This window comes from Oryctolagus cuniculus, chromosome 8, assembly GCF_051225735.1.
Source record: "Oryctolagus cuniculus isolate XC-2025 breed Fujian yellow rabbit chromosome 8, ASM5122573v1, whole genome shotgun sequence".
NCBI classification, from domain to species: Eukaryota; Metazoa; Chordata; class Mammalia; order Lagomorpha; family Leporidae; genus Oryctolagus; species Oryctolagus cuniculus.
In genome coordinates, this window is record NC_142874.1 from 62,062,735 (window position 1) to 62,085,460 (window position 22,726).

At 37.9% G+C, this 22,726-nt stretch overlaps 1 long non-coding RNA gene across 2 annotated transcripts in view; it reads right to left on the bottom strand.

Moving 5' to 3' along the window:
- Window positions 1-22,726, bottom strand: part of LOC138843380 (uncharacterized) — a 65,350-nt gene that overhangs the window by 14,728 nt on the left and 27,896 nt on the right. Inside the window, exons 2-3 of one of the 2 annotated variants that reach the window (XR_011378039.2) lie at window positions 20,935-20,979; window positions 17,264-18,899 (exon numbers count right to left, since the gene is read on the bottom strand). This is a non-coding gene — a long non-coding RNA (uncharacterized LOC138843380). Of the gene's footprint in view, window positions 1-17,263; window positions 18,900-20,934; window positions 20,980-22,726 lie in introns of those variants that run through there. The other variant, XR_016211946.1, reaches the window with a different exon arrangement.

Below are 22,726 nucleotides of genomic sequence, written 5' to 3' on the forward strand. Positions count from 1 at the left end.
TAAATTATAAGCAGGCAGCTTACTATTTTGTCTGAGCCTGTGGTCATCACTGCTATTATAGTAATAGATGGTTTCTCATGACCAGTTAGTGTGTTGTGACACTTTCAGCATTAGAGGGTGCCTCAGGCCCAGCCATGTCTCCAACTGCATTCATGCTTCTCAGAATGCGCTGGGGGTGTGCTTAAAATTACGGCAAATCTTCCATGAGCCTCTGCCTGAGGCCCAGGTGAACTCAGGCATCTGATATATAGTCACTGACCTGTGGGCAGGTGATGCATGTTTCTGTATAGCCCTGGACCTCGCTGTTGCAGGGCTAGACCCTTGGCTTCTATGACTTGATGCTATCCATCCTTGCTCCAAAGCAAACAGTGCTTCCCTTCACGTTATGCTGTCTGGGACTAGAGAAGAGAAGGTGGCAGCAGTTATGTGGTTATCAGAACTACAACATTTGATTATATCTGAAGCCCACAACCAACTGACACTATTGCAACAAAGGGGCAGAATCAAGGTTCATGCTGCTGTGGCCTGCCTACAGCTGTGGTGTCCTCATGGCCAGTGACTTCTGAAGCCAGCTGTTGGTGCTGGTAGTGAAAATTCATGCTCATCTGCCTGGGGCTGTGAGCCTTCTTCTGCCACTGTCATGAATCCAGAGACACTGAGCTTGGGATAGAGTGCCAATGGGCTCGCCCTGGTGCTGAATTTCATTGGCCCAGCACCAACTTCCAAGACGATATCTTGGACCTAAGGGCTTTTTCTTTTCACCGGTTGATGGAGTCTCCTTCAATATGCTTACCGAGGTTGGGGAATGGGTATTGGATACAGCCCCTTGGCCCTCAGGTCAACATAGATACAGAGTCTCGGTCTCCATCCATTGGCTTGGAGGTAGGAGCCACAGGGCTCTGCTCAGTCCTAGATTTAACCATGGAAGTCATGGTCATGGTGTCTGAACTAACACCCTGTATCTCACCTAAGTCAGTGGCTTCTCTCTCCATTATAAGTTTCTTGAAGGAGTTGGGGAGATGGGAAGTGCGCAACACTTTCCTTCCTTCAATATGTCCTTTTTTGTTATTACTCTAAAATAAAATACTGTGATCTCTCATTCGGTTTCCTTGGCACTTTGGAAGGCAGTTTTGTGTGCAGCTGTTCAAAGTGACATTTCTGTGAGGAGATGATAGCTAGGGGATCTCATTCTGTCTCCAACAAATGTTTTGAAAAAATATTTATATACATACATATATGTATATATAATATCACCAGATGTAGTTTCTAAGGGGTCCCTCTTACTATTAAGAGTTATGCTGAAAGTCTTAGGAGCCAGCTAATACTTTTACTATTACCACCCTTTATGCATAGTTGGCTGCTAATGGTAGTCCTCTTTGTAAGCTTTCTACCTACAACCAGGCAGTTCTGTAAGGAAATAGTTTCAAACTTTTCTGAGCAAGATTCTAGAACCATTTCTAGGATACACCACATTTTGTCATATTTAGCTCTTTAACAGTTCATTTGCTTACTCTGAGGCAAAAATCCAGTGCTGAGACTATTGAATCAGGTTAAAAACCTCAAACAATCATTTTTTTTTCTTTATGCCTGTCATATTGCATAAAATATGCCCTACAGACAGTTTCCAAATTCTGGTATATAGGACTTTAAAAAATCTCAAGAATTTTCACTTTTTTATGTTTCATAAATAAATCCCATAGCCACAGGGAAAAGCAGAGTCCAGGAATACTAGAAATGGACATCCAATAGTTCTTTCATGTAAATATCCAGGCTAATAATTACAAGTATATTAAAGATTATTACACACATTACATTTAGTATACCTGTGTGCACCATCTGCTGTACCTCTTGGGGAAGTGATTCTAAGCGTTTGGGAATTCATTTTTTAATAAGCAATAATGTTTTATAGCTCATAAAGTATGAATGCAGTAAACCCTTTTAATTTTAATTACATATTAGAATCTTAATGACAGTTTTTGTAGTTGTATGTCTCATGTTTAGGGAAAGAAAAGCATAAATGCAAAGAATGTACATGCTTTCCAGTATTGCTTCATATTTTCCAACTTCACCAAAGAAGAAAAATTATTTGTAAAATGTATGTAGCGTGAATTCAGGCAAAATAAAGATAGGAATTCCATCTTCCCAGGCAGATGTCAAAAACATTTAAACAGCTGTCAGACCAGTTCAAACTGTCATCAGAAGTGACCTTAAACCAAGTTTAGCTTTTAAATGTTATAGAAAAAAAGTGAAAAAACAACACATTGCCATTATGCAGCTGTCTGAAATATTAAATGAAAGAATGAACATCTGTTCAGTTGCTCTTCAAACTTTAATGGTTTGGAGAGAAATTCTGTTGTCTTAGATCTTTAAGAACATCTGAGGCCCACACAGCTTTGACACCTGTGAAAGTTCTTCTCTGAAAACATTAATGCCCACATCAAAGCCTCTTACTATTGTTCTTTGCCAAACATATGCCACAAAATAACAGAGCATCATTAATATTTTTATAATTTTATAATATATATTTCACAGTGAGAATAGCATTTGAGGGGAATAAATACATTTTATTTATAGGAAATATGTATTATCAATTTTTATTGAAAATACTACATAGAGCGAATCAGTAGCAAGTGATTGAGATACCATTTTGTGCATATTTGAAACAAAAATGAATATCTTACATGAACACATAAATGAGATATTAAATGTCTATGAATGGACAAATAATTGAAAACAAACTTCCTTGGGAAAATCACTGTGCAAGGAGACTTTAACTTCAATGCCTCCACAGGTTAGGAATATTTCTCTATTTTTTAAAGATTTGTTTATTTATATGAGGCCAGAGTGCTGTTTAGGACATCTGCCATTCTATGAGTCTGCTGAGTATCTCGCTTCCCATGTTGGATCGCACTCCACTTTATTCTATCAGTTAGTATTAGCAGGCACTAGACTTGTTTATGTGATCCCTTTGACTCTTAGTCCTTTCATTATGATCAATTGTGAACTGAAATTGATCACTTGGACTAGTGAGATGGCATTGGTACATGCCACCTTGATGGGATTGAATTGGAATCCCCTGGTATGTTTCTAACTCTACCGTTTGAGGTAAGTCAGCTTGAGCATGTCCCAAATTGTACATCTCTTCCCTCTCTTATTCCCACTCTTATATTTAACAGGGATCACATTTCAGTTAAATTTCAACACTTAAGAATAACTATGTATTAATTACAGAATTAAACCAGTAGTATTAAGAAGAACAGACAAAAAAAATATTAAGAGGGATAATGTATTAAGTTGTTCATTAACAGTCAGGGCTATTTATATGAAAGAGTTACAGAGAGAGAGAGGAAGACACACACACACATACACACACACAAATCTTCCACTTGTTGGTTGACTCTCCTAAAGTCTGCAATGACCAAGGCTCAGCCAGATGGCAGCCAGGATCCAGGAGCTTCTTTTGGGTTTCCCACGTGGATGACAGGGGCCCAGGAACTTCAGCCCTCTTCTTATGCTTTCCCAGGCACACAAACAGGGAGCTGGATATAAAGTGAAGCATCTGGGTCATGGGATGCTGCACTTACAGGCCCTGGCTTAACCTGCTGTACCCCAGTGCTGTCCCCAGGAATATTTCTTAAAGTGACAGTAGACTGAAAAATCGAATGTCTTTATGCCCCTAGACCCACTAAGTGGTAACTCTGCTGTGTGGCATCACAACAAAAACATGAGGGAACAATTTGTTTTTAAATCTAGATGCCCAGGCTATACCCTGGATCAATTAAGTTAGAATTTCTATGTTCAGTCAAATGCATTGCTGGTTATGAGTCTTCCTACATAGTTATAATGCATAGGTACATTTATGAACCATCAATATGAGTTGAAAACTAATAATCAGATTTAATTGAATAAACATATTTTGTATGAATTTCTTTATATGTCAGGACCTATGAAAAGCATTTAAATTAATAAATCCCCATTTAGTTTGATTCCTTTGAGTTCTATTTAGTCTCAGTTAATATTTCATTTTATGATTATTTATGCATAGTATTTATTGAAGTTTTAAATGGTATTTCAATCTATCATCTAATAAATCTAATAAAAATATTTAGCACAAAATATTGATAGTATTTCTAAAATTTAATCTAAAAATCAGAAGATTTGCAGAAATTTGGAAAACAATTAAGAATACTCTCATTGCCAAAGGCATCTGAGTTCTAATTTCAACTGCATACCATCTTTTATATTTATAATACAAATGTATAAATATTTAAATGCACTGTTATTTATTCATTCATTAAGGTTGCAAAATTATTTATACAACATCATTTCATTAAAAATATAGACATTAAGATATTCAGATATCTACAAAGCATATATATGTGTGTGTACACACACAGGAAAGAAATAATATATAACTATCTAAATATCTTAATAATTAGTATACATAAGATACTAGATTTCAGATGATATTTCTTAGTTATATTATATTGTGATAAATTTGCATTTGTTTTAAAAAGATATTACATGCTGATTTTAGATTTCAAAAAATTTTACCTTTCTTTTTTTTTTTTTTTATTTTTTGACAGGCAGAGTGGACAGTGAGAGAGACAGAGAGAAAGGTCTTCGTTTGCCGTTGGTTCACCCTCCAATGGCCGCCAGAGCCAGCGTACGGCACTGATCCGATGGCAGGAGCCAGGTACTTATCCTGGTCTCCCATGGGGTGCATGGCCCAAGCACTTGGGCCATCCTCCACTGCACTCCCTGGCCACAGCAGAGAGCTGGCCTGGAAGAGGGGCAACCGGGACAGAATCCAGCACCCCGACCAGGACTAGAACTCGGTGTGCTGGCGCCGCAAGGTGGAGGATTAGCCTAGTGAGCTGCGGCACTGGCCAATTTCAAAAAATTTTAAATCTTATATTTTTCAAATCTTCAAAATTAATTACCAAGTCTAGCACTTTGAAGTCTTCACTCAAAGTTCATTCAGTTAATTTATAACTTATATTTTTGGTAGTTTCAGACCATCCACATATTAATAACAAACAATTATTGTTTGTGACTTTTTTGTTGTTGTTGTTATTCTACTGGATGGGAAACATCCAGACCACAGGCCCTGAAGAACCTGGGAAATAATTTGTTCTGACCCTGCCAAGATATTCACTGGCTGGATTCAAAATTTCATAAATCTATAGGGGGCTAATTTTTAAGTTGATAATTTTGTATGGCTTGAAAATTATGTTGTAAATATGAAAAAGGCTCTTGGTAAAAAAAAAAAAAAAAAAAATCCCATCCCAAAAGAAAGTCAGAGATGCGGGCCGGCGCCGCGGCTCACTAGGCTAATCCTCCGCCTTGCAGTGCCGGCACACCGGGCTCTAGTCCCGGTTGGGGTGCCGCATTCTGTCTCCGTTGCCCCTCTTCCAGAGCAGCTCTCTGCTCTGGCCAGGGAGTGCAGTGGAGGATGCCCCAAGTACTTGGGCCCTGCACCCCATAGGAGACCAGGATAAGTACCTGGCTCCTGCCATTGGATCAGCCTGGTGCGCCGGCCGTGGCGGCCATTTGAGGGTGAACCAACAGCAAAGGAAGACCTTTCTCTCTGTCTCTCTGTCTCTCTCTCTCACTGTCCACTCTGCCTGTCAAATATAAAATAAAATAAAATAAAATAAAATAATCCTCTGCCTGCGGTGCCAGCATCCCATAAGGGCTCCAGGTTCTAGTCCTGGTTGCTCCTCTTCTAGTCCAGCTATTTCCTGTGACCTGGGAAGGCAGTGTGGAGGATGGCCAAAGTGCTTGGGGGCCTGCACCCACATGGGAGATGGCTCCTGGCTTCAGATCGGCACAGCGCACCGGCTGTAGCGGCCATTTGGGGAGTGAACCGACGGAAGGAAGACTTTCTTTCTGTCTTTCTCTCTCACTGTAACTCTACCTGTCAAATAAATTAAAAAAAAAAAAGAGGAAATTTATTTCTCATAGCTTATTGCATCATCTTAGTGAGCTTGCCAGACACTGAAATGATTGTTTAAAAGAACATGAAAAGGGGCAGATGCTGTGGAGCAGCGGGTTAAAGCCCTGGCCTGATGCACCAGCATCCCATATGTGCACCAGTTCTAGTCCTGGCTGCTCCTCTTCCAACCCAGCTCTCTGCTATGGCCTGGGAAAGCAGTAGAAGATGGCCCAAGTGCTTGGGCCCCTGCACCCACTTGGGAGAGCAGGAGGAAGTGCTTGGCTCCTGGTTTGGATCCGCAGAGTTCTGGCCTTTGTGGCCATCTGGGGAGTGAACCAGTGGATGGAAGACCTCTCTCTCTGTCTCTACCTCTCTCTGTAATTCAGTCTTTCAAATAAATAAAACAAATCTTTAAAAAAGAACATGAAGATCCCTGAATGAAGTGCTGCAATGCTTTTCCAAAATTGCTTTATTTTACCCTTGTTGTTGAAGTTTTATGGTCTTACATTTTTGCTCTTGTTATCGGCATTTGTATATCTCATACAAATTACTCTTACACTCTTATGAATTTTTCTTGCTAGATGATGTGTAACTATGATTTTCCTGATTATCCTTCCTAGTCATATTTTAAATCACTTTTTAAATATCAACATACAAAATTTCATTTTATTCCTAGTTTAATGAAAAGAAAGTGTTATTATATTTGTGAAATTAGACATTTTGAAGGCTTTAAAAATACTCAAGTATGCTTCAAATTCTAAAGTACTGCATTTAGTAACACTCAATCTGTTTTTTAATTAAGTTAAAAGATTTCAGTATTAAAGACTCTGTTGCTTATTAATCTGACATATTTAGTGTCAGTATCATATCATCTCAGAGTTAACCACCAAACTAACCAAGCAAAACAAACAAACAAAACATAAAACCAGACTCACCAAGATGCTGTGCCATGTTCCTATTTTTAAAAAGAAATCCTGCTTACTTAAAAAATATGTATTGGGCCAGCGCCGTGGCTCACTTGGTTAATCCTCCACCTGTGGCGCCGGCATCCCACATGGGTGCCGGGTTCCAGTCCTGGTTGCTCCTCTTCCAGTCCAGCTCTCTGCTGTGGCCTAGGAGGGCAGTGGAGGATGGCCCAAGTGCTTGGGCCCTGCACCCGCATGAGAGACCAGGAGGAAGCACCTGGCTCCTGGCTTCGGATTGACGTAGCTCTGGCCGTAGCGGCCAATTGGGTGATGAACCAATGGAAGGAAGACCTTTCTTTCTATCTCTCTCTCTCTCACTGTCTAACTCTATCTGTCAAATAAGAAAAAAAATATATATATGTATTAAGGGGCCAACATTATGGCACAGCAGGTTAGGCCACAACTTGACACAACAGTGTCCTGTACAGGAGTGCTGGTTTTGGGTCCAGCTGCTGCATGTTTGATTGAACTGCCTGCCAATATGCCTTAGAAGGCAGCAGAGGATGACACGAACACTTGAGCACTTGACACTCATATGGGAGACAAGGATGGAGTTTCTGGTTCCTGGCTTCAGGTGGGCCATACACAGCTTTTACGGCCATTTGGGAAATGAACCAGCCGATGGAAGATCAATTCTCTCTCTCTCTCTCTCTCTCTCTCCATCTCTCTCTCTAGTAGTCTGTCTTTAAAATAAATAAATAAATCTTAACGGCAGCTTGGACTCTGCAATAGAATGCTTCATGATTTTATATGAAATGATACTTGAGTCATGGCAGGTAAATTTTAGCAGTTGATATTTACAACTTTTACCATTTTTATAGGAGTACCTGAGTGGACAGTAATGAGTAATAATTCTGCTTCTCTAGGATTTTTTATGTACCTTACAAGATAAACAAGTTCTAGAATTTTGAGAAGCTTGTGTAAATTGATGAGATATTTTAAATCAGTTTGTATTTTTATTTTTTCTAAGAAAAATTTCATGCTCAAAGCATAACCCTAAAAATGGAAATTTTTTCATTTAAGCATTTTGAATGTTGATGATTGTTTGTAGCCCTTGTCTGTGTTCTTGAGGAAGTATTTTTTTCTACTGATTACTAGTTGAATTCTTTAAATTCAAAGTAGTTCTATGAATATTTTACTTGATTTTCAGGGAAGAGAAACAATCCCATCAACTCATATTCTCATGTGATGTTAAATTTCACATATCATTTACAAATATTTTAATTATTGCTTAATTATGAGATTCCAAGATTGCAGACTAAGGAATGAGATATAGTGCTAGGCTAAGGATAAACAATTTTAAAAAAAAGTATAGGAAGTGCACTCTCAGGGGCCAATTAGAGAGAAAATCACAGTAGAAATTCTATGCATGGAAGAGGAATGTTGTGGTCCTGTGTGGAAGGTATGGACATGTAACACAAACATGGACACAACACATGACTCCAGCAGCTGGAACGGGTGGCAGCTTGAAGATGGAGGTGAGACCAGACTGCAGAAACCTGTGGTGATATAGCTCGTGGGACAGTGTGGCATAAGTTTGGCCTGCCGCCTTAGAGACTAGAGGGTATCCATGGAACCAGTGGAAGTAAAAGTGGCACGTTTTTCTCACACCGTCTTCCCAGTAATGGTGTCTGATGCTTGGCTGAGAGAGAGCTGGTGCCATTTGGGCTTGGGCAGCAGCTGCAGAAGCCCTTGTTCACATACAGAGCAATTAGCTGAGACAGGACACCATCTTCTTGGCATCTGATGGCAGTGGCGGAAAGAGGGCAACATTTGACCAGCAGGTCTTGTGTATGCCTGTGATACAGAGACTCTAGCTGAGGAAAAAAACAGCAATCGCCGATGACTTTGAGCCTAACTCAGAAGATTGACTGGGTCCAGGTATTCATATAGGACCAACTGTGAGGCGCTCCCAGCCCCACAACATACCATAGTCTTGGAGGCTCAAGGTGCCTAGGCAGAGTACTCATGGACATATAGCTTGGGGAACGTTGGCCTCTCCATAGACTGGACCAGTTGTAGGGTACAGTGGACCCTCTCAATCCAGCAACTGTGGGATATTTCTGTGCTGAGACTGTGGAGATTTTGTGACTGCATGAGAGGGTACAGGGTATTGATTGCACCAACTGGGAGCTAAATCCCAGGCATTGATCACTTTGGAGGAGAGGAGGTGAGAACACTACGCCCCCACTTCTGTTAACAAGAGGAGAACTACCACTGCCAACTTAGATGTTATCCTGTTTATTCACCAACTCTGGAATACTGACCAGAATTCCTTGGCCACACACACCACACATTGTTCATTGAAAGTGACACTCCACTAAGATGCAGAGGAATAATTCAAAGATAAAAGCCATCAGAGGAAAAACTCAATTATCTCCACAAATCCCTAAAAATAAATGCAAAAATTCGAGAAACAAGAATAAGGAAGACACCACACACCCCCCAACAAAGGAACACAAAAACATTTCAACATTAGAATGTGAAGATGAATAGATTGATGAAATGCCTGAAACAATTCAAAAAATTAATGATAGGATTACTCAGAAGCAATGAGAAGCAAATCCATGAAATAAAAATTTCACACATAGCACGAATAAAAATTTTCCCATAAGATTGAGATTTTAAAGAGAAATCAGAATGGAATGTTAGAAATGAAGAATTCAATAGGTCAAATAAAATATATGGTGGCAAATCTTAACAGACTTAGAGACAGAATAAAGAATACCCAAACTAAAAAGACAAACCTTGGGAAATTTTTGAGTCAGTCCAAAAAAAAAAAAAGAAGAAAATAGAAAAATTAAAAACAATGTTGGAGATTTACTGTGTAGTATTCAATCATGCAGCATACAGATCTTAGGAGTTTCTGAAGGTGTGAATAGAGACAATGTATTGGAAGCCCTGATTATTGAATTCTACCTAGTTGGTCTGTCTATGGAAGAAAGTAGGGAAGAAATTAATTACAGAAAATGTCCCTAACTTGAATAAAGAAAAGGATATCCAAACACAAGAAGCAAATAGAACTCCTAATAGATGTAACCAGAAAAGATTTTTTACCAAAGCACATTGTAGTCAAACTTTCACCAGTAAACCATAAAGAAATAATTTTAAAATGTGTATGAGAGAAATGCCAGATTACTTTCAGAGGATCTCCAATTAGAATCACAGCTGACTTCTCATCATAAACTCTGCAGGCTAGGAGAACAGGGAGATACATAGTCCAAGTCTTAAAAGAAACAAAACTGTCAACCCAAAATAGTGCACCCTGCAAAGCTCTCATTTATGAATGAAGATGAAATAAAGGCTTTCAATAACCAAAAGAAATTAAAAGAATTTTTCATCACCCAGTCAGCCTTACAAAAGATTTAAAGATGTGATACACACAGTAACACAGTAAGATAGCCATCATTATTTAAAGAATGTGAAGGCAGATAATCTCCTAGTAAAAGTATAAAGGAAATCTAATGCTTACTATAGGAATATTTATGGGAAAATGACAGGGCCAAGTCATTACTTATCAATATAAACTTGAAGGTAAATGGTCTAAAATCTGCAGGTAAAAATACAGAATGGCCAAATGGAATAAAAACCAATATCCATCTATTGGCTTCCAAGAAAAAAACACATATCACCAACAAAGATACAGACAGACTGAAAGTGAAAGGACTGAAAATAAATATTCAATTCTAATGGAAAGTAAAAAGGGGCAGGTGTAGCCATCCTAATTTCAGACAAAATAGACTTTAACATAAAAACTTTTAAAAGAGATGAAGATGAATACTATGAAATGATTAAGGGGTCAATTCAATATCAAGACATGAACATAATAAATGCATATGCACAAATTACAGGGCACCTGACTATCTAAAAAATGTTAATATATCTAAAGGGAGAAATAGACTCTAATGCAATAGTGAGGGGGGCACTTCTACATCCTACTTTCTTCCATGGACAGATCAACTAGATAGAAAATAAAAAAAAAAAAAATACAACAGTGCTAATTGACACAATGGACCAAATGTACCACTGTTATATATATAGAACATTTCACTACATACTTGCAGAACACACATTCTTCTCACCAGTCCACTGATCTTCCTCTAACGTAGGCCTTAAAACAATTTATAACTATTTCAAAATCAAAATCATACCATGCATATTCCTGACCACAATGTAATGAACATTGACATCAACAACTCAAGAACCTAGATCTCATATGCAAGCACCTGGAGACTGAAAACATGTTCCTGAATGAACAGTGGCTCCTAGGAAAATCAAAAGAGAAACAAAAAAAAAAATGTAAGCAAAAGTATTCAACAACGTATCATATCAAAACAAATGGAATACAACAAAAGCAATATAAAGAGGGATGTTTATAGCAATTGGCATCTATATGAAAAAATTGAAATGGTATCAAATAAATGAGCTATCAATACATCTCAATATCAGAGAAAAATAACAACAAATTAAATACAAAATTTGTAGGAGGAAAGAAATAATTAAAATTAGATGTTAAAATTAGAAAATAAATAACCAAATTTGAAACAAAAATAATACAAAGTATGGGGGTAATGAAGAACTGTTTATCTTTTTTGAAAAATAAACCAAACTGATACAACACTGGCCCAACTAACCAAAAAAAAAAAAAAAGAGGACCCTAATCAATAAAATCAGAGATGAAAAAGATAACACAGAAATAAAAAATAATTATCAGTAATTACTACAAAGTACTATAGGGCAACAAATTGATAAACCTATAAGAAGTAGATTCCTTGATGTAAACAATCTATTGAGTAATGAAGACATAGAAAACCTAAAAAGATCAATAACCAAGACAGAGATTGAAACAGTAATAAAGATCCTCCTAAAAAAGAAAAGTCCATCTCTCTCTCACATTCCATTCTGCCTGTCAAAAAGAAAAAAAGAAAAAAAGAAAAGTCCAGGACCAGGTGGCTTCCCTGGTGAATTTTAAGACATTGAAAGAAGAACTAATCCCAATTCTTCTCAAGGTATTAAAAATATTTGAAAGGGAGAGAATCCTCAGTAACTCTCTCAATTAAGCCTGCATCACTTTAATTCCTAAAACAGAAAAAAATATGCAATAGTAAATGAGAACTATAGACCAATATCTCTGATGAATATAAATGCAAAAGTACTCAACAAATTATTAGGTAATCAAATCCAACAACACATTGGAAAGATCATTCACCCGGACCAAGTGGGATTCATCCCTGGAATGCAGGGTTGGTTCAACAGTCACAAATTATTCAATGTGATGTGTCTCATTAACAAACTGAAGAAAAAAAATTTGAATATCTCAATAGATGCAAAGAAAGCATTTGATGAATACAGCATCCTTTCATTTGGAAAACTGTAAGCAAATTTTGTATGAAAGAAAAATTCTTCAATACAATAAAGACAACTGATGAGAAACAGCCAGCCAGCATCTTATTGAATGGGGAAAGTTGGAAGCATTCCCCTTAAGATCTGGAACCAGACAAGGATGCCAACCCTCACCATTGCTATTCAATATTGTCCTGACAGTTTTAGCAAGAGACATTACGCAAAGATAAAGAAGTCAAAATGATACAAATTGGAAAGGAGGAAGTCCAACTATCTCTGTTTACAGATGACATGATTCTATGTGTGGAACATCCAAAAGATTCCTATGAGAGACTACTGATACTTATAATAATGTTTAGTAAAGTGACAGGAAAAAAAATAAAACACAAAAATAAATGGCCTATGTGTACATAGAAAACACCAGGGCTGACAAAGAACTTTTAAAATCAATCCCATTCACAATAGCTACAAAACAATTAAACAACTTGGAATAAATTTAACTAAGGATTTCAAAGATCACTATCCTGAAAATTATAAACCAATTAAGAAAGAAATAGAAGAAGACATTAAAAATAGAAAAATCTTTCATTTTCATGGATTGGAAGAATCAACATCATCAAAATGTCCATACTGCCAAAAGCAATTTATAGATTCAATGTGATCATAAGCAAAATGCCAATGACATTCTTCACAGATCTAGTAAAACTAATGCTAAAATCCATATAGAAACACAATAGACCCCAAATAATTAAAGCAATTTTGTGATAAAAACAAAGTTGGAGGCATCACAATATCATATTTAAAGACATACTACAGGGTGTTTATCATCAAAATGGCCCTGTACTGGCACAAAAATAGACTTGTAGATCAAAGCAACAGAACATAAACTCCAGAAATCAATGTGTGCATCTACAGTCAACTTATATTTTACAAAGGAGCTAAAATCAGTACCTGGAGCAAGCAGAGTCTCTTCAACAAATGGTCCTGGGAAAACTGGATCTCTCCCTTCCACCTTCCACCCTTACACAAATATCCATTCAAAATCGATCAAAGACCTAAATCTATGACCTATACCATCAAATTACTAGAGAGCATTGGGGAAACTCTGCAAGATATTTACATAGGCCAAGAGTTCTTTGAATAGACACCATAAGTACAAGAAATAAAAAGCAAAATTGACGAATGGGAATACTTTGAGCTGAGATGACTTTGCACTACAAAAGAAACACTCAGCAAAGTGAGGAGGCAACCAACAGGTTGGGAGAAAATATTTTCCAACTGTAGAGCTGATAAAAGGTTAATATACAGAATCTATAAAGAGCTAAATAAACTCAACAACAAAAGAAACATTTCTGTTATGAAATGGCAAAGAATTTGAACAGGCATTTTTCAGGAAAGGAAATTCAAATGGCTAACTGACACTTGAAAAAATGTTCAGGATTACTAGCCATCAAGGAAATGTAAATCAAAACCACAATTGGGTTTTACTCCACCCCAGTTAGAAAAACTTGCGGCGCCAGCACACAGGGTTCTAGTCCCGGTCAGGGCGCCTGATTCTCTCCTGGTTGCCCCTCTTCCAGGCCAGCTCTCTGCTGTGGCCCTGGAGTGCAATGGAGGATGGCCCAAGTGCTTGGGTCCTGCACCCCACGGGAGACCAGGATAAGTACCTGGCTCCTGCCTTCAGATCAGCGCAGTGCGCCGGCCGCAGTGCGCTGGCCACGGTGGCCATTGGAGGGTGAACCAACGGCAAAAGGAAGACCTTTCTCTCTGTCTCTCTCTCTCTCTGTCCACTCTGCCTGTATTATCAATTCCCAACTTGACTCTCACTGGGATTAAACATGACAATAGGTCTGCTCTGATTTCATCATCATTTAAAAAAATCATCTATTATTTTTCACTTTATGTTTCTGTGTGGGAGCAAACTGTTGAAATCCATACTTAATGTATACTAAGCTGATCTTCTGTATATTAAGATAATCGAAAATGAATCATGATGTGAATGGAAGGGGAGAGGGAGTGGGAAAGGGGAGGGTTGTGGGTGGGAGGGACGGTATGGGGGGGAAGCCATTGTAATCCATAAGTCGTACTTTGGAAAATTATATGCATTAAATAAAAGTTAAAAAAAAAAAAAACTTAAAAAAAAAAGAATAAACACGATGGGGTATTTGTGAAAAAAAAAATAAGAAATAAAAAATAAAAAAAAAATTAAAAAAAAGAGTGGTAATTGGAAAGAGAGGATGAAAGATTTGGAGCATGGGTTGGATGGACTGTAGAGTATGAAGTATTACTATGTTCCTAAATCTGCATGTATGAAACTTATAACTTGTATAATTAAATAAAATTTAAAATAAATTTTAAAATATTGCTTAATTATATGTAATTAATAATAATTGCTTTATTGTTAAAATATCTATATTTATAAATATATATTTTTATAAATGTAGACAGCAGGTACCAGGGCTGTGCTGTGTTTCAGTGGGTTAAGCTGTTGCCTGAAGTGCCAACATCCCTTATGGGAGACTATTTGAGTCCCAGCTGCTCCAATTCTGACCCAGATCTCTGTTAATGGAGTGGGAAGAACAGTAAAGATGGCCCAAGTGCTGGGGCCCCTGCACCCACTTGGGAGACCAGGAAGAAGCTCCTTGCTTCCGTCTGGCCTAACTTTGGCTGTTGTAGCTATCTGGAGAGTAAACCAGAGGATGGACGTTCTCTCTCTCTGGCATTCCGTCTCTCTGTCTCTGTCTGTAACTCAGCCTTTAAATGAATACATATTTGAAAATAACAAGACAAGACACGCTGAAAATGTATTTACTATAATGACAAACCATGAATCCATTATGTATAGGCCACTTAAACATTTGTCTCACAATTCTTTTTTTTTTTTTTTTTTTTTTTTTGACTGGCAGAGTGGACAGTGAGAGAGAGAGACAGAGAGAAATGTCTTCCTTTTACCGTTGGTTCACCCTCCAGTGGCCGCCGCAGCCAGCGTGCTGCGGCCGGCGCACCGCACCTATCCGAAGGCAAGAGCCAGGTGCTTCTCCAGGTCTCCCATGGGGTGCAAGGCCCAAGGACTTGGGCCATCCTCCACTGCACTCCCGGGCCACAGCGGAGAGCTGGCCTGGAAGAGGGGCAACCGGGACAGAATCCGGCGCCCCGACCGGGACTAGAACCCAGTGTGCCGGTGCCACAGGCGGAGGATTAGCCTATTGAGCCACGGTGCCAGCCTATCTCACAATTCTTTAGAAATTACGAGTTTTTAAAATTAAACTCTCTTTAAAACTAATTAGCCCTCTATGGAAAGTATAAAAACTGAAGATTATTGGTATCAAAGAGCACTACTAATCAGTAGAATCAAAGTTGCTAAAATCTTATATATTAATTATACTGTGTAGTAGCTTATACTTATTTAAATAGTAATAGAAATTAATAGATAATGAAAATCAAAAAGACATTGTTTGAAATAAGAAGGATTTTTGCAACTCATTCTTTGAATCTGGGAGCTTATAAGACATCATCCTTTGTTTGTAGTAATAGAAATACTTATTTCATCCTTGTGATATAAATTTTAAAATATATTTTATTGTACTGTTGTCTTGATGAAATGTATTTTAAGGGCATTTTTTTTTTTTTTTGACAGGGAGAGCTAGACAGTGCGAGAGAGAGACAGAGAGAAAGGTCTTCCTTCCATTAGTTCACCCCTCAAATAGCTGCCATGGCTGGCACGCTGTGCCAATCCGAAGCCAGGAGCCAGGCACCTCCCCCTGGTCTCCCTTGTGAGTGCAGGGCCCAAGCACCTGGGCCATCCTCCACTGCCTTCCCGGGCCACAGCAGAGAGCTGGACTGGAAGAGGAGCAACCGGGACTAGAACTCGGTGCCCATATGGGATGCTGACACCACAGCAAGCACTTTTCTGAAATTTCAAATTACCCAAATATCCAGGAAAGAGGCACACAGAGATACATACAAATACTCACTCACATGCACATAACATATACATATGTGTGTTTACAGCTCTTTGGTTTATGATCGTTCAACTTAGGATTTTTTGAGGCTGTGAGGGTGCGAAAGTGATAAACATTCAGTAGATACTGTACTTAAAATTTTGAGCTTTTATCTTCTGCCAGGTTAGCAGTATGTGTTGTAAGATATCATCTTTCCATGATGGGCAAAAACGGGGAGCAGGAGTCCCTAGGCAGTCACATGTTCATGAGGTTAAACAACAGATTCTCTGTAATGCACTCTGTTGCTAGGAAAATTAAATACAGGTGTTCAATAAATTATATGAGATATTCTACATTGTGTTATAAAATGGTCTTTATGTTAGGTTAATTTACCCAACTATAGGTTAACAAAAGGTTTCTGAATTAGTTTCAAGTAGGCTAAGTAGAGCTATGGCTTTTGTTAGGCTATGCGTATTAAATGAATTTTTGACTTAGAATACTTACAACTTATGATAGGTTTCTTGAGATATGACTTTAGTCGAGAAGTGTTTATATATCCAACTGTGTCTCTATAGCAAAGATCATATGTATACACACTTTTGTGTGTATAAAGAATTTATAATCATGTTTTGATTAATGACAGGAATACTGTCTAAGAGATATGTTGCGGTGTTATGGGACTATGGTTGTATACAGTGTGATTGTGTACATATATAAAATCTACCATCTATTTTTATTTATAGGTATAAAATTTTGTATATGTGTTTGTGCATATACACAGAAAGATACATTTTTACTTTATTATCCTTTATAGTTTAGTGTGATTTATGGTAACATGTTTAAATAAAATAAGCCATATTTTTAAAGACATATTTCAGATCATGAGTAAAAAATAAAATACCACTTCTCTATTGGTTAAAAACAGCAAAATATCTATTATAAAGTAGATGGTAAAGTGAAGATACTAATTTTTTCCTTAATTTCTAATATGATTGGTTCCATTCATCTATAATCTTGTATTAAAATAAGCCTTTTTCCCATACTTTTTCTAGTTAAATTATCATTTGCCAAACTATTTAGGTAGGAAAACCTGTGATAGCTCATTAGTGGATGATTTACTATCTGCATATAGAGCTCAGTATGGTTTCATTCTTGGCACCTGTGATTAAATGCCATTTGGAACACATTTCCACAAGGACACCTTGGAGGAAATAGTTCTGTATAAGCTGAATTCATGTGCTGCTTAAGGAAAATTATGAATCGGGATTCACAGAGCAGAAGAAAAAAATCTTTGACAGTTGCTTACAATGAATTTACAAATTCTGTTTTATTGAAGCTAGTGGTATTTGGCTCTGTGTGTTGTCAATTATTCTTGGCACTTCATAATTTCTTGGCATACTTTAGGGTTTGAGTGGAAAAACAATTTATATAACTGTCACATCAAATTGGAGAGAATTATCTAAACATAATCAAGTTACAGCAAAAAGATGCAATAATTCTACAAAAAAGAGGCAGTGTAGCTCTCATTTAAGAATAAAATGATCTGTTGAAAATGGACATTTACCATAATACAAGTCTGGATTAAATGCTAATATAGGGAAGCAATACAAGATGTCAGGAGAATAAAAATGTGTATAAATAAAATAGTATACTAAGCAGACATGTATCAGGCACAATTTTAGATGATCATCTGAAGATAAGTAATTAACAGAAATATGCATAATTGAACAAAAATATAGAAACCTAACCTTTTGTCAACATATTTTAATTGTCTTTTGGTTAGTTTATTAGGACATCATGGGGTTACCTGATGTGGAACGAGATCTAAATATTATTTTAGTTAATATAGTCAAAGTATCTGCATTTTCATATATACAAGAAATAAAATTATTTTTATTTTATAATTAGCTTAAAAATTAAATGAGGAGCCAGAGTCACGGCTCACTAGGCTAATCCTCTGCCTGCGGCACCAGCACCCCGGGTTCTAGTCCTGGTCAGGGCGCCGGATTCTGTCCCGGTTGCTCCTCTTCCAGTCCAGCTCTCTGCTGTGGCCCGGGAGTGCAGTGGAGGATGGCCCAAGTCTTTGGGCCCTGCACCTGCATGGGAGACCAGGAGAAGAACCTGGCTCCTGGCTTTGGATCAGTGCAGTGCACTGGCCACAGCTGCCATTGTGGGGTGAACCAACAGAAAAAGGAAGACCTTTCTCTCTGTCTCTCTCTCTTACTGTCCACTCTTCCTTTCCAAAAAAAAAATAAAGTTTTACTTAATAAATATACATTTTCAAAGTACAACTTTTGGATTAGAGTGGCTTTTTCCTCCCATAACCTCCCTCCAACCCACAACCATCTCATTTCCCACTCCCTCTCCCATCCCATTCACATCAAGATTCATTTTCAGCCCGGCGCCGTGGCTCAATAGGCTAATCCTCCGCCTTGCAGCACCGGCACACCAGGTTCTAGTCCCGGTCGGGGCGCCGGATTCTGTCCCGGTTGCCCCTCTTCCAGGCCAGCTCTCCGCTGTGGCCTGGGAAGGCAGTGGAGGATGGCCCAAGTGCTTGGGCCCTGCACACCATGGGAGACCAGGAGAAGCACCTGGCTCCTGCCATCGGATGAGCGTGGTGCACCGGCCCTGGCGGCCATTGGAGGGTGAACCAACGGCAAAAGGAAGACCTTTCTCTCTGTCTGTGTCTCTCTCTGTCACTGTCCACTCTGCCTGTAAAGAAAAAAGAGAAAAGAAAAGAAAAGACATTAAAAAAAAGATTCATTTTCATTTATCTTATATACCAAAGATCATTTTAGTATATACTAAGTAAAGATTTCAACAGTTTTTACCCACACAGAAACATAAAGTATAAAGTACTGTTTGAATACTAGTTATAGCATTAATTCACTTGTACAACACATTAGGGACAGAAATCCTACATGGGAAATAAGTGTACAGTGACTCCTGTTGTTGATTTAACAATTGACACTCTTATTTATAATGTCAAGAAGCGATGGGCCAAGGATCTAAATAGACAGTTTTCAAAAGAGGATAAACAAATGGCCAACAGACACATGAAAAAATATTCAGGATCACTAACAATCAGGGAAATGCCAATCAAAACCACAATGAGGTTTCACCTCACCCTGGTTAGAATAACTCACATACAGAAATCTACCAACAATAGATGCTGGCGAGGATGTGGGGAAAAAGGGACACTAACCCACTGTTGGTGGGAATGCAAACTGGTAAAGCCACTATGGAAGTCAGTCTGGAGATTCCTCAGAAACCTGTACCATACAACCCAGCCATTCCACTCCTTGGCATTAACCCAAAGGAAGTGAAATTGGCAAATAAAAGAGCTGTCTGCACATTAATGTTTATTGCAGCTCAATTCACAATAGCTAAGACCTGGAATCAGCTTAAATGCCCATCAGCAGAAGACTGGATAAAGAAAATATGGGATATGTACACTATAGAATACTAAACAGCAGTAAAAAAAAAAATGAAATCCTGTCATTTGCTACAAAATGGAGGAACCTGGAAAACATCATGCTCAGTGAAATAAGCCAGTCCCAAAGGGACAAATATCATATGTTCTCCTTGATTGGTGACAACTAAATGAGCACATAAAAGGAAACCTGTTGAAGCAAAATGGACACTATGAGAAACAATGACTTGAACAACCCTTGTCCTGACTGTTGAGGAACAACTTACTACTTTATTCCTTTTAGTATTTTTTTGTTATACTGAATACCATTGGTTGAACTCTTTAATTAATACACAATTATTCTTAGGTCTTTAAATTTAACTGAAAAGTGATTTCTGTTAAATATAAGAGTGGGAATAAGAGAGGGAGGAGATGTATAGTTTGGCACATACTCAAATGGACTTACCCCTAATGGTAGACTTAGAAACGTGCCAGGGGATTCCAATTCAATCACATCAAGGTGGCATGTACCAATGCCATCTCATTAGTCAAAGTGATCAATTTCAGTTCATAATTGATCATAATGATAGGATTAAGTGTCAAAGGGATCACATAAATAAGACTAGTGTCTGCTAAAGCTAACTGATCGAATTAAAATGAGAGAACAATCCAACATGGGAAGCGGGATACATAGCAGACTCATAGAATGGCAGATGTCCTAAACAGCACTCTGGCTTCAGAACCAGCCCTTAAGGCATTCAGATATGGCTAAAGAGCCCATGAGAGTATTTTAGGCATGCAAAGCCAAGACACTGTGGGAAAAAAAAATGACCTAAATGAAAGATCTCTGTGAGTGAGATCCCAGTGGGTCATCAAAGAAGGAGGTACCTCTCTGAAAGGAGGAGAGAACTTCTACTTTGACAATGGCCTTGTCTTAATAAGATGGGAATTGGCGAATTCAAGAGGCTTCCATAGCCTTGGCAGCTCATGTAAGGCATACTTTCAACACTGTATAGTTAATTCCTTTATTCATCAAAACAACGTTAACAGTGAAATTCTCTTCTCATTCCCATGTAATTGATGAGTAATTGAAGCACATAGAAGTGAAATAATATGTGTAAGTTTGCACAGCAAAGAAAAAGTAAAGCAAGGATTAATACCTAGACTTGGTTCTCTATCCTTTTAACTGTCATGTTCAAATTTATTTCAAACATTATTTTTTCTCAGTATAGTATTTAAAAGACTCCATATGAAAACATTTACTACCTATTAAAATTATTTCTATTTGAACAAATATACTTGAATTTGTGATTTTATTAAAAATGCCAAAATTACCTGATTTGATATTTTTTCATTGGTGTCCATAGCGTCTTATAAACCCTGTAAAATAAATTACACAAAATTTTGATATTGACTTCTACTTAGGCAAAACATTGTAAGATTGATCCTATTATTTGTTTGAACAAAAGAGAAAATAGAAACCAAAATTCAATCTTTGAGGTTTGAAGATTGTGTGTTCTTTTAATAGGAAGTTGATTACTACCATAGTACAATGTAAGTTTATATAAATAAATATAAGATTAAGCTCGCAGAGGAACCCTTATACACTGTTTGAACGTAAATTAGTATATCCACTAGAGAAAAGAGTTTGGAGATTTCTTTAAAAACTAGAAATAGAACTGTCATGTTATCCAACAATTTCACTACTGGGTACACACTCAAACAACAGGAAATGATTGCAGCAAATAATACCCACTCCACCATGTTCATTGAAACACTGTTCAAAATATCTGAGATGTGGAATCAATTGAAGTGTACATCATCTGATGAATGGATACTGACAATGTGGTTTATATACACAATAGTATCCTACTTAGCCATAAGAAGAATGACATCTGACATCTGCAGTAAAATAGATGGAACTGGAGGACATAATGTTCAGTGAATAAGTCTGATAAAGACAGACAAATACTGCATGCATTTCTGCGTATGTTGGAGCTAAAAAGAAAAACTAAATCTGGACAAAAAGGTGATTACTAGAGGGTGGGATGGGTGGGAAGCATAGAGGAAATTTGGGTAAATACTAGGGGACGATCAGGTGAGTGTGCCTCATTAATTGTGCTAATATAAGCTGTTAATAATAAGGGCAAGTGGGTGTGGTTTGTAGATCGTGACAAATATACCGATGTGAGAAGTTAACAATGGGGGACGCCGGTGCCATGGCTCACGAGGCTAATCCTCCACCTTGCGGCGCCGGCACACCAGGTTCTAGTCCCGGTCGGGGCGCCGGATTCTGTCCCGGTTGCCCCTCTTCCAGGCCAGCTCTCTGCTGTGCCCAGGAGTGCAGTGGAGGATGGCCCAGGTGCTTGGGCCTTGCACCCCATGGGAGACCAGGAGAAGCACCTGGCTCCTGCTTTCAGATAGGCACGGTGAGCCGGCCACAGCGCGCTGGCTGCGGCGGCCATTGGAGGGTGAACCAACGGCAAAGGAAGACCTTTCTCTCTGTCACTCTCTCTCACTGTCCACTCTGCCTGTCAAAAAAAAAAAAAAATACAATGGGGGACGATGAGTGCAGTATATGAGAACTCTGTACTGCTTCACAATTTCTGTTTTGTAAATGCAAAACTATTCAGAAATTTTAAAGATTTGAATATAAAAATAATTATTATAATATAATTCTCTATTTTGAAAGACTGAATCAAAAACACTAAGTAATAAGGAAAAGGAATAATAATATGGTGATAATATTCTAATCTCAAAAACAAAACAAGCAAAAATTATATAAGTACATTAACTTTTATTTTTTTTTTTTTGTCTAATTAATTAAAGAGTTGACTATTCTCAGAAGCCACATAACTGTCTACAAATTTTGTAATCTTATGATTGCATAATTAGGATCTATGGGTTATAAAGAAGACACTTTGTCCTCCATTGTCTTGTCTCTACATGAATGAAAATTGCAATTAACTGACACTGCTAATTAATAGATAGCTCATAACCTTATGGTCACTTTAAATTGTAGAACTTAGTAAACAATTTTTATTTAAAATAGCTAGTTTTTGTAAAGTCAACTGTTCTGATTTCTTAAAGTTGTTAATGCCAGAGAAATGCCTGCACTATGTGACGA